The sequence below is a fragment of the Protomyctophum bolini genome (assembly GCF_963924005.1).
Source record: "Protomyctophum bolini genome assembly, chromosome: 19".
Lineage (NCBI taxonomy): Eukaryota > Metazoa > Chordata > Actinopteri > Myctophiformes > Myctophidae > Protomyctophum > Protomyctophum bolini.
Genome location: NC_137880.1, coordinates 26,410,836 through 26,424,834, shown reverse-complemented (window position 1 = coordinate 26,424,834; position 13,999 = coordinate 26,410,836).

Here is a 13,999-nt window from a genome sequence, read left to right as displayed (position 1 = left end):
CTGCGTAGCAAAAAAATAGGATGCTCTCCCAATGCTAATTTCATATCCACCCACAAATGACCCTCATGTCATCGTTCTATTTTCAGGGGGGACAGCTTAATGAAGCGTGCGCTTTGCATCAAAACACCGGCTTAAGCATCATGAATGAATCTCCCATGTCTTTCAAGTCGATAACAGTATTGCAAGTCATTATGAATGTATAAGCTAAGCATGCACATAATCTACCATTGTGAATAATGTATGCAAAGGCATTTGAATGATCTCAGTGATTATGTCGTGAACAATAACTTGCTTTTTAAAGCAGCACTATGTAACTTTTTTTTATGTAATTTCTTTTCCAATCTGTATGAGAGTATGTTAATACAATATACAGTAAGTATACATTGGGGTGGTTGTATTTTGTCTCCCTGATCTTCTATTGAGACATTTAGATCGTGTCAAAGGTCATATGTCTCACTTAGACACAGGATCTGACCTAATGGTCAAGATTCAATTTATCCCCCGTGCAAGCAGGCAGGCTCTATTAACTCAATGGTAAAAATGTCAGCACATGCGGGAAACCAGGTTCAAATCCGGCGTAGAAGAGGAAAGTTACATAGTACGACTTTAATATAAGGCTATTGGCTCTCATTTATAAATAGGCTAGCCTATGTTCTTTGACCTTGTTAGAAACAATTATGAAAAGTTGAAACTTGAAAATACACTATTTGATATAGTGTTCACATATTGTATAATGATGGAACTTAGTTTTAGCTTGTGCTATGTCATGAAAAAAGTAAGTACCTCTTTGCTTTTACTAATTCATAACCTTTGACTGGATTCATACAAGTTCAAAATAGTTCAAATGAAAATATTTTGTAAATGAGATATAAGCCCATCTGTATTAGACTACCGGTAATACATTAACAAAGAGGCACAGCATTTATATATTTTTAATGTTGCACGTTATCGCTTCCAATATGACTCACATGTTTGGACCAGATTCATCTATACTTACAGAAATTGCGGAAATTGCGGAAATTGGAAATTGCGGAAATTGAAAAAAAGTTATGCTCCTTTCTCATCATTTTGGACCATGGGCTATAGCCCATATCGTACGGCATACTATAGCGCGCCGTTTTTCATCATTTTTGAGGATTTGAAAAAAATGGCGTGTGTGTGTGTGTGTGCCAGAGTATATATATATATATATATGCATTTTATTTATGTATTGTAATGCTGTGTTTTTTCTGTAGCCGCATGCATGATGTCTGAATACAGGGTCAGCCATAGAACTTGGCGTTTGTGATTCAGTGCTTCCTCATGGTCACGTCACCTAGCCTGGGGGAGTGGGTTTACCCAGGCTACACGTCACCATCACAGACAGGGAAAGAGAATCTGGGACCTTGGGATGGAAGCCATTGACCTTATGCACACCGCTGCCATCTTGCCAACATGGTGCTAACTAAGTAGGTGCAACTTCCCATTGACAGCCCATTCATCCAAAAAGAAAAGTCCTATCTAATTGTATTAGACAATGTCAAACTCGCCAACATTGCAGCTGTACTGAAACTTGAATTATCTGCTTTCAATCTAAGTTTTTGTTTCATGACAATCCACCATAGACATATGTTATGAGCTACACATAATGCAGGAGGCAGGAGGTTGCTTTACTAAAAACGAGTGCTTCCAAACTCCAACACTTAAAAAAAAAAAGAATCACCTGCAAGGAATTTCTTTACAGGAAGTAGCTAGCTCATAACAAGTCTACAGTGGATTTTTATGAACACTTTGCAGATATAGAAAAAGTGTCAGGCGCAGAACAGCAAGGGCCCAATTAAGTGCAAGAAAGATTAGGAAGGACAGGCATGTTTATTTCTTCAGACAGGCAGTCTGAAGCAGTTTAGAGCTAGAGGAGCACACAGGGGGTATGACTGAGGCAGGATTAGACTGGCAAGTCAGTCTCTATAAACGGGCTGCCTGACACTGATTTGAATCACTGCTCAGAATGTTCATCAAGGCGTTACAAGCACGAGCATGAGTACAGACAAATCCACAGAGGGGTGCCCTGGGCGCGGCCATTACTGAGGTGTAATCCATGGAGCAGGTGCTCCGTAGGCCAGGTGTGGCTAATCAGTGCTGCTGTGCTTAATGGTACACCTCAGTAATGGCCGCACCCAGGCAACCCTCTGTGGATTTGTCTATAGCAGAGTGCTACACTGTCAAATCCAGAGTCGTTCTGAAAGTGCAAACCTTACAGGTTCCCTTTCACGTCTTAATTTCATTCATGTGAGTCACGTCGAAACACAGCAATGTACAGTAATAACATTCCCCACAAGATTGTAATTATATATGACACAACAGATCAAACCCCCGGACCCCTAGAGTCCGGCAGGTGACAATTTTTCTGTTTTGATTTGCTTAATGCAATCTGACAGATTAATTAATTATTCCAAAGATAGAGTGCAACACTGCACACATCCCCTCTTGCAACCCTGATGGCCCCTGGCAACACGGGAGACAGCCAGCAGATTCACAAATGCTGTGCTAACACTGAATTAACATGGATATACCATTACCTGCCCAAACCTAGAGTTGATTTCAAACAAAGGCTTAAAAGAACTGAGTAAATTACCAGACCTTGGTCTCAAGGACAAGGTTCACAAGGTTCACCCTCCATCATCGTTTCCAGTCATCCCGGTTCTCCATACATCTGGCCAGCTCGTTGGTACTTTGAGCTCCTGCGTCGTTCTTGAGTACATCCACGTATGTTAGCGTGAGACGTCCTAGTGACCGGTGCCCGTGTGTTGGTTTCCACAGCACTAGTTTGCTGGCTGGCAGCTCTTGGTATCTTTGGCAGTGTCCTGCTAGTCTCATTCTCCTGGCTGCTATTTTCTGGCTCACCCTTGGCATTCCATCATACAGATTTGTGTTGTTAACATGAGTGCTCTTGTTGAGTGCTGCACGCAGCATTCTGGTGTAGCACCCATTGAGAGACTTCTGCAGGGTTGGCTTCAAGGTCCAGCATTCACTGCCGTATAGGAGAACTTTGACTGCACAATAGCCTCCCATTTAACCTCCTTGTATAGGCCTATAATTATTAACCCACAACGACTCAGTCACCAACTACCAAAAAAGTAAGTTTATCTATAGATTGCTCCCCCCATGGAGACTTGAATTCATGGATATATTTTTTGTTTTTCTCACAAAGAGTCTTCTTTGTGTCTCCATAGGTAACCACTACTGGTCATCAAATTATTGGCTTTGGAAAAACGTCTCCATAATTTTCGGGGTGCTATCTCTTTAAGCCCGATTTATAATATAGTATAGCCAATCTAGAAGCTGAAGTGAGCGTGCATGTGCATGTGCATGTGCATGTGCATGTGCATGTGCATGTGCATGTGCATGTGCATGTGCATGTGCATGTGCATGTGAGAAAGACGTGACTTGAAGGGCCCTTAAAAGCTGTTAATTAAAGGCCATACTGGCAGCACATGCTTCCAATCCCTCTTGTATGTCTATGTATATCTATCTACGGTAGATTATAGTCTTTCTTTCTTTCTTTCTTCCAATCAGGAAATCTACCTTCATGCATGCAAATAAATACAACTGCACATATGATATGCATTGAATGTGCGCTACAGCAACTAAAGTTGTAACAAATCAGCAGTTGTACTGTATGTGCTATCACGTTGCAACTTACTTTTAACCAGAGCCATAGAGTAAGACAGAGTTATGACATTGAGGGGGCAGAAAACAGCCTGGTCACGTGGTTCATGTACTGTAGGTTGTAGGCTATACACGCACAAGCCCATAGACTCCAATGCATTCCGTAAACTTCCGGTTGTCCTATTTTGAAGGGACAAATGGGGACAAACCAATAGAAGTCCATGTAGAAGAGACTGGCCCCATGACGTGAACAGAGTTTTCGTAACTCTGTCTTACTCTATGGCTCTGCTTTTAACTAAATGTAAGCCAGAGTTTGCAGAAATGTTCAGATGCTTGTCCATCAAAAAGATACGACGTTTAATTTCCTTTTTTTTGCTTTTGTTTTTTAAGATATTTTTGTGGCTTTTTGCCTTCTATTTGCCTAATAGATGTATAGTGGTTAGTGGTAGACAGCTAGGAAACGGTAAGAGAGATGGGGGGGGCAGACACACAGGAAAGTTTGTCTGGATCGGGACTCGAACCTGTGACACACTGGCATGCTGATTACCAGCAAAGCCCAGGCCTAATTTCCTATTTTTAAACACACACACGCACATGCACACACACACACACACACACACGCACATGCACACACACACGCACACTTCACAGAAATAAGATTTCTTTCTGAATGTCCAGGTATATTCGTGCAGTCATCCGTGAGGCAGGACTTTATTAGGCTCGATTCCCATGGAAATGAGAGCTATTAATTCTCAGACGTGGATAATGGAACGAATTGCAGTATAATCACTAGAGGATATCTTCCTATCGCCAGTCCTCATTTCATGTAAATAGTGTTTACTGAAGAGCCAACAACTGAAAAGAGATTCTGGTCCAATTTTCTCACATTTTAACTGCTGTGAGGCAAAAGTGTGTGTGGGGGAGTTTATCAATAACCTCAGCCAAAAAGGATTTTTCTTTGATTTCTCAGAATAAACCAGAAAGGTTTTTCTTCTCTCTTCTCTCTAAAACTGCCCCAGTTTACGTATCTTCTGTTGTCAATTAAGCCACGCACAGCTTCTCTGGTGGGGGAAAACATGGTTTATTTGTTCTTAAACTCAATTTAGTTGTTCTAAATGCAATCATGTATTGAAAATATATATATCTGCATACAACCACAAATGTGCACTAAAACTAATCAATAGGGGCTTCCAGTTTAGTTGTTGTTTTTTTAACGAGAGGTCAAATTCTGCGCCTCTATGGTGAGAAATCATGTTTTGTCATGACTAATAGATGATTTTCAAAAACAAATTAAAAGGTCACTGCTGCAACCAATTATTATTTGGATTGGTGTTTGATGTTTGATGTTTGGGCAATTTAAATGTTGACCTTTCCTCACATCTGACATGATTGTCCTGGTGTGTCCCTGGTTGCACATCAGATATCACTTCATACTGAGAGGATGAGGATGGCATTCTGACCTTTAATGGTCCTACACTGACCAATGGTGAGTGAACTGACTCACCATGGCATGAACAGTTGAAACACGTACAGTAGCCTATGCAGGATAAATATCTAATATCAGGGCATAAGCATGCAGTATGTCTATGCGGTTGCTTAGGGCCGAAATCACTATAGGGGGGGGCAGGGGGCCATGGAGCCTGTCACAGTTCCAGAAATAGTTTAGACTAATTGAGAAACCTTTGAACATTAGCACCTCAGAAGATCACTCTTTATAAGGAACCCTGGCTAATATGACAAATATGCCTTAAAACATTATACTTGCCCTCTGTAACTAAAATTAAAAATTATAAGTCGAAAAGAATGCGGAAGTAGACGGTTCTTCCATGTGCTTCAAAACGCGGGGTGGTGGGGGCCTGTCGCTCCGGTTCGCGGCTGTTATCGGCAGGACTTTGCACCTGGACCGGCGGCCGCCATACGGACCGACATCAAACTCTGATTATCTGATTAAGAAAGAGGAATGTTTCATTCTACCTTCTACGGTTTCTGCAGGAGCAGGAAGAAAGGCCAAACTCGCAGGCAATCACAAAGTGTGAAACCCTAGGCTAGGGCCTAGCTAGGCTGATTTTGTTGGTATTTTCCAGTTCAGGTTAGAAACCACATGCACAGCAGTGTAACAACATGGCAGCTACAAGCTACACAGCTGCAGTTAATCAAATTAATAATGGGTGTATAGATTTAAGTGTTTTATAGTGTGAATAATGTATAATGTGTTTATTCTTCAAATTGTCTTAATGCTCTTAATATTCTGTGTAAAAGCATTTGAATTGTGCTATAGGCCTACTGTACTACAAATTTGCCATGCGTATCAATTGCCATTAGCCGACACAATTCCTGCAAGACATAGCCACATAATTTTCCAACACCAGTAGCGCTGAGAAAATGTATTGTAAGATAGTATGAAGATACATGGATTTATGTATGGATTTATCTGTATCAATATTTCTATTCTATGCATTGACTGCTTGAATACTGCGAAATAAGTGTAATATAACAAAACATTCTTATTGTATTATTTACCATAATTGTTCACGGTAGGAATTGTATTTCTGCTATACTGTACATTCCCTGTGAGAGAGGTACTTTGCTGTGGGTTCTATGCTGAGAAAGTAACTTGGGTCTGACCTTAATAGTGACCAATGTGTACTACTACTAAAATGTTAATGTACAGGTATTATGAGCATGTCACTGAATGGACATTGATTATTACAAGATTGCATGATGGATGGCACCATTGTGTTAACAGACATCATATACTATCATTAATTTTGATCGTTAAACCAATTAGGTGAAACAGGACATTTTAAATGATTAGGGAACATCCACAGGGAACACGTTGCCTTGCCAAAGAGCGACTTCACAGGGTTAAAACAATATTCCATTTGATGTTGCATGGGAACCACTCCATACTTCCAAGAGTGAGAGATAGTGTAATACTGACTATGTACATAGCCTACATCATCATTTTCAAGAGCACTGCTTGGGCCCATGCTGTGGCATGTCCCCTTTCTGTCAAAGAGCGATATAAAAACCATGAACAACTGAATTTATGTGATTGGTAAGCCGATTTGCTCATCTACATATGATGTAAATTTTCCCTTCACTGCTAATGGCATTTAATGTTTGTGTTGCCACAAATTTACGTCATAATTGGCAGACATTTGACCTTCAATACTTACCTTCCTTGGTAAGTATTGAGACGTGTGGGGACAAAAGCTGTATATAGGAGGGGTTAGCACCCCTCAAAAATAATATATTTAATTGTGAAGATCAAATTCAAGAATACTTGAATGAGCTTAATAGCAAAGCTCATACTGTACGGTAAGTGACCCATACAGCAGCAACAGATGGTTATCCCACAGCTGCACGGAGCCATGTACACAGGTACAAAAGCAGGCACTAGGAATGGGCACACACACCTGAAGCCAAATAGGCCTACTGTGCCCACAGCCTGTTTGGCCAAACACATGCCAAACAGGTTAATACTGCCATTAACAATGCTTTCTGAATCATATCTGCTTGCCTGAAGCCCACCCAAGTTCTAGTAGGAATTGCCCCGTCTGGCCTCCGACAACAGGCTGCTATACCCTCTTGCTAGCAAGGAAAGCCCAGAAACATGACTTACCAGTCACCACTACGACACCACTATGACAGCACTGCCTCTAAACAGACTCAAGTACCCCTACCCAAGAGATGCTCAGTTCCTGCTGTCTACAAAGACGGCATCCTGGAAGCAGGAGTGGGAGTTGGCTGTGCTGCCCACACATTGTCACCACTACACCTGGGACTCAGCAGATGGTGATAAAGCCGGCAATGGACCCTGCCTGGGCCATGGCTTTTACTGCATGTCTTCACCCCATCTCTCTCCCCATTTGCTGTCAGCCTACTGTCTGTCCCTCCATAAAAAATATAAAATAAAGGCGAAAGCCACAAAAAAACATTTAAATAAATGAAGAAGTGGTGCCTTATAGACAGTACAGAATGCAAGTGCAGGGAGCTTGAGCAAACTGCTGTCCAAATAAGCACCACCAGCGCCTCTTTGATCTGGGACCTGAGACGAGGGTGTGGCCACACGACATTGAGCTGGACATCTGATTATGATACACACACAAAATAAGTTGCAGGAGCCACGGTGATGACCCCAGAATCGTGGCAGGGGGGACACACTCATTTGAATGGACACATGGTCATTGTAATTTGTGTGGAAGCCAATCCCTCCATATCAAGCTTCTTCTCAGTCCTGTAAAATCTGTTCTCCTTGTCATGGGGCAGCGGCCAGCCTGTGCCCTATTATATATAACGACAGTACTGAGGAACTATGCATGCACACAGTCTACACAGCTGCTTCCAATAGCAATCATCAAGCCGGCTGGGAAGTGTGGGTTAATAGTGTTGTGTTGCATGTTTTCTTTACAGTGGACTGACATTTCACACGGGTGCATATCTTTGGTCCGACACGCAATAGTGAGTCTTAACCGGCCACGTATGTCAGACTATTGGTACGTTGGACTAACCAACGTATGCCCCCCATTTCACACAAGTACCAAAGGGGTTTTTAAATGTGTATTTATTGTCACTGTGTCTGTGTGAAGTAATGCATTGGTCATTTCACCTGTCTCCTCTGCAGTGCAAGCATTCATGTTGATTATTCCTGTTGATTGGAAGGTGCCAAAAGCACTGTAGAAGAGGAGGGGTGTTTGTTCATATGTTTGTATTCTGCTTTTGTCTTGATTACTGTGTATATGAATTAATTGGCGCCGGGAAAACAGTCGACTTGGTAAAGTCCTTTATGATTAATGTGTAAGATAACTCATGGGCCTTAGTTAGGTTTGAGATAATTGGGTTACCACTTACTGTTTATGATATGGTTTGTCCCATCTGTTTAAAGCTAGGCAATGCTGCAGGTGATTACAGTTTTGTTGATTTGAGGCTAGCCATGGGACAAACAGCAGCAGGGGAGAGCTGCCAGGGCTGTTGTGAAAGGTTTAGCCTGTAACCAGTACATCTTATCTCCTGATTTGATGTTTTCTACAGTGTAGATTTGTGTTCATTCGTTTCCTATTTTTGGAACGTTGTTCTGGACAGTATTATTTATTTTTGTATTGTCTCTGGCTTGCACTGTTTGTTAATAGTTTGAAGAGGTAAATCAAATTCCCCAAACTGTACTTGGACCTGCAGCCAATTGTGCCTTTCCACACTCGGCTGTGAATGCTGTCCAACAAGGGTCTACCAAATGTGAGTGAGAAGATGGCAGCTGATAATGGGACTGGTCCGTCACCATGGACAACAGGAGCTCCCAGCAGGAAAGGAAAGTACTGACAAGCTAGCCAGATGCATGGCAGTAAGCCTGGGACCGAGGCTAGAGGCATGGAGGATCGACTTGACTAGAGAGTCGCCACTGGAGGCCTCATTCTGGGATTGACTAGAGAGAGGGAGGCTCTATCTCTCTATCCATTAGTTCCAAAGTTCGATCCTGAGTCCCTGACCATCAAGTGAACTCAAGTAGAAGACGCGGCTCATGGTAGGAACCCTATTTCTTTGTGTGTGTGTGTGTGTGTGTGTGTGTGTGTGTGTGTGTGTGTGTGTGTGTGTGTGTGTGTGTGTGTGTGTGTGTGTGTGTGTGTGTGTGTGTGTGTGTGTGTGTGTGTGTGTGTGTGTGTGTGTGTGTGTGTGTGCTGTATTGCAGTAATTCTGAGACCCATTGACTGGTTGCAATGAAACATGTTCAATGACATTTCTGGATGTCAATCTACAGTTTGTATGTTGTCTGCCATTGAAGGTAGAGAGTTGTAACCGGTAACAGTATGTGGCTCTTAGTAGTAACTTCAATAGGGCATGGCAGTGGGCGTGGTTTGTTTTTTTGGTTTCCACTGAAAAATCGTCCATTCAGGTTCTGGACAACCAGCTATCCGACAGACTCGACAGAGAGCACTGCACTCCCTGTGGTGGTGTGATCAGGTCCAGAGCCCGGGCAGGTTCTGGACAACTGGATATCTGACGGACTCTACACCGGGCACTGCACTCCCTGTGGTGGTGCAAATTTGAGTTTTTCGAGTTATGTGGATTACAGACGTACACGCGTACGTACAGACAGAGACTTGGTGCATTTATAGATAGATTAGATCCCCTTTGTTTTACCCTCTTTTTTCACAAAATCAAATGTTTTATGGATGGCATGAAAATAATTGATATAAATATCTTTGTAAATCAATTTTCAGTGGAACCAGAAAACCATGCTCAGATTGCTCACTGCTATGCCCTTTATCCTATGTGTGAGTTTGCTATTTCCTTTTAAGTTCAAGCTCTAGAGGTTGTGGGTTTTGACAGCCATTCATTTCAATTGTTCATTTAGAATAGAAGACTGATGAGGTCTGCTGTATTGTGACTGGTGTTTAAGGTTGTGATTTGTGACAGGGTGGCTGATCTGTTTGTTGTCCGAGTGGCTGTCTGTGTCTGTAGTCAGTGTCATGACGGCGTGGTCCTCAGGCCAGCTGGCCTGCTCCCACTAGCCAATTTTTATATATAGGATGGACATAACATAAAATTTGTTTCCATTGGATTTCCACAACTGCAGCTGAGGTATTGCTTTTTTATTGAATAATGGAAGAAGATATTTTAGTTGTTCAATGGTTGGGAGAAATGAAGTGCACTTGTTGGCTGTCTTGGAATCCATAATGTATGAATTGTTTATCATTTAATTTTAATAATTAAGTCTAACGTCTTTCCAAAAAACATAAAATATGAACTATATATATTTTTTCAGCTCAGTTGCATTTCAATAGCATTCCCACTAAAGCTCTCTTGTTCCCAATGCACACACCCACACATGCATTATGAATGTATTCAAAGAAATACAAATTCCCACACGCACACACACATGCACTCACACACAGTTCTTTATTTGAACCCACAAATTACAATTAATTTGACAAGGAAACAAATATAACGGGGTTGACAGACAGTTCATGTTCACTTAAGGATACACATGGCACCTCTTCCTCCACACAGACAAACTGCCTATAACAGCCGAACAGAACAGTATTTGGCAAGTCGTTTGGCTTTGATCTTTGTCATGCCAGCTATTCTCACTCCACTCATGGTCAGTTTCATGCACATGGCCCAGGCTTCCGAATATCAGTATTGTAAATCTACATCGATACCCCAGGTTTGTTATAATTCCAAGTAATGGTTGGTACTTAGAATGTTTTATCTTGGAAATTGGAATGCATGGTTCATGTACAAATCAAAGACATAGCCCACCTCCAGAATCAGGACCTCCTTGTGACTGGTGTCAAACTGTCAACAAAAACATCAGGTGTATTTGGGATGTTGGCAAATACATTGCATGCACAGCTGAACACTGTTCAATGTTTATACATTGCTGCACTTGATTGCACATATTTTCGAAATGCATCAGAGATCAGACACTAGGTCAACAATACGGTCGTTGCGAGCAATGTACAGATTTTTGTATGCACTACATCCAGTGATGGGAGATTAATCGGCAAACACATCGGTATTGGATGATATTGGCCTTAAAAGGATATATCGGTATCGGTAAAATAATATATAGGTTTTAGCAGATATTACATTTTTCTAATAATTACGTTGGAAAATAAATTAAAGCCTGAAAAAAGCCATTTGTTTGAAGGCTGCAAATTGTATCAATGTTTTCTGGGGAAGTGTTCAAAAGAGTCAACAAGTTGGAACATTTTTAAATTCAGAGTTTTTTCAGAAAGGTAAAAAATAGCTATAATAGGTGAATATAACTACAATAAGTGCTCCTTGGAAAACAGGTCTCTGCCTGGTCGGGTGCATGGTTCAGGTCGATACAGTCCATAGAAAAGAATACCAGCACTCACGTTGTATCCAGTAGGATTCTTTTATTTTTCAGTGTTCCCCCAGCAGCAAACAAACATACGGACGTTTCTGCCCAGAGTCCTTCCTCAGCGTAAATCATTGATGATCATGATTTACGCTGAGGAAGGCCTCCAGGCCCATGTGAAGCTGTTCACAGACGGAACCATGGACGGACGGACGGACGGACGGACGGACGGACGGACGGATAAGATGCAAAACATACTGTAGTCTCGACCATGCCTTTCGGCCAGGTGGATACAATAATATATATTTACAAAATGTATATTCCTATATATTCCACAGTTCTTTCTTTTCTTTTGTATGTAATTTATATCACCCCAGTCTACTGAACAGTTATTATACAGCCCTATCAAAGAAAAGGGTATGATCATTAAAATTCAGAACCTTGCAGTCCTCTTCTGAGATTCACCAACCCAAATTGCCAAGTGGAATCTGCAGTATTTTCATCAAAGACATTTTGTTTAATTAACTCAAGACACCTTTTTTTTTATTGAACTGGTGTTCTAGATGCAGGTCTTGTTTTCAGGCCTTTTATAGTTATACTAATCTCCCAGAAAGTTACAATTGCTCTACAGAACAGTTTTCTTTTTCCAGACTTTGTAGACTTCTGTGTCAGTCAGAGTTATGGGGGTCCGTGACCTTATATTGTATACCAAACTGGGGGCCCTTGAAATCAAAACTTTGAGAAGCACCGCTCTAAGGGCTGTACCTACAGTATAATAATTTATGTTACAGGAAGTACAAAATAGGTTTGCTTTTCTTGATAGACTTTCAGTGATATAAATCTTGTGTGACACGTGGAAATATCCATCCAAGTAAACCTCTGTTGCTGGTGGCTATAGTGGTCAAGTTTTGACTCAAGATTGAGGACAGAAAGTCATCGAGCAAATTGTGTGTATCCTCTGGAGTCAGGGGTTAAAGAAGTCTGGGCTTTAGCTGTCATGGTTGGTCTTTTGAAGCAGACTGCACTGTGTTGAAATTCGTAGGCCTCCAGCGCTTTTTCGGAGAGGGAGAACAGTTTTATCCTCCTTCATATAAGCTATGGCTGCTTTCACCCCCCCCCCCCTCCCCCGATCTTACAATCCATTGGGTATGGATTCACATCACTTCACAGGAAGGAATGATATTGTTTCTTTCCTCCTGCCAGATAACATAGCACCATGAAAGACTGTTTCACCCCTCAGAGCCCAGCATTGGTCTGCAGCCAAGCTTAATAGACTGCACTGAATCTGTAAACTCCTAACAGAATCACCACAACCTCCAATTTATTATTTCTCAGAGGATGATGTTTTCTACTGTACCTATAGTACAGGGATACTGTAATTGTTTAGTAGAAATCACAAGTCTGACATCTGTAGGTTCGCCTCCCCTGTATGACCAACCTCTATATTTTACAATATAAACAGCAGTTATATATTGTAATATTTCTTACATGCACAACAGGCATCCCTGGAAGTGCATGTGATTTAAATGCAGTATGCTGGGAGACGAGTTGTTTTATTACATGTTCAATAACATTTGCTGTTGGGAGATCTGTTTTAAAGGGAAGTATAAGGAATTAAAGTTTGATCATGACACACAATGCAAGTGTACTTGTGAATAGACATTGTTATATTACGGGGACACGGTGGCACAGTCGGTAGTGCTGTAGCCTCACAGCTAGAAGGTCCTGGGTTCGATTCCCCCTGGTGACGCTGTGGGCGTGTTCTCTCCTCCACGTCATCAGTGCCCATACCCGAGGCAGGGTTGGCGAAAGGGCCTTTGTGTGGAGTTTGCATGTTCTCCCCGTGTCCCTAGGGTAGGTATCCTCACAGAAAATGTGCAATAATCCTGGTCTCTAAACTACCTCCCCCACCGGGGCGCCTGATAGAGGGGAAAGGATCTGGTCGGAATAACGTGTTCCTTCCATGCACTATGTCCGTCCGGGGAAACTCTCCCCTGACAAATGAAAAGAAGCAGCTGGCATGCATAGAAGGGGGCATGAGGTCAGTCCGCTGCCCTACCCAGGTTGGCAGAGACTACTTACATTAGATAATTGACACTAGATGAAACATTGGGTTGCAAAATCATGGGATAAAACATTTAATAAAAAATAAATAAATTGTTATTACTAGTGCTGTGTCAAATCATCAAGAGTTTTGTAAAATTGTCTAAGGGATGAGATTATGGCTGATTAAGGAATTGTGGTCTTAGCTCACAACACTAGCAGACTGCCCGGGTGTGAGAAAGATTGTATTTATTGAGCTCAAGTCACAGAAGAATTCTTCATACAGTAAATGGTGATCAAAAATAAATTTCCCATGGCGATGGTAAAAACAAAACAATAATAATCAAAAATAATTAGAATGAAAATAGGCTATGCACAATAAAGGGGAAACCCTTCATAAAACAGGAAGGGAAGCAAATAAAGATTGCTACACTGGAGGGTGTAGTGGTAGCTTATTAACAACTTTAACCCTGGACTCAATAT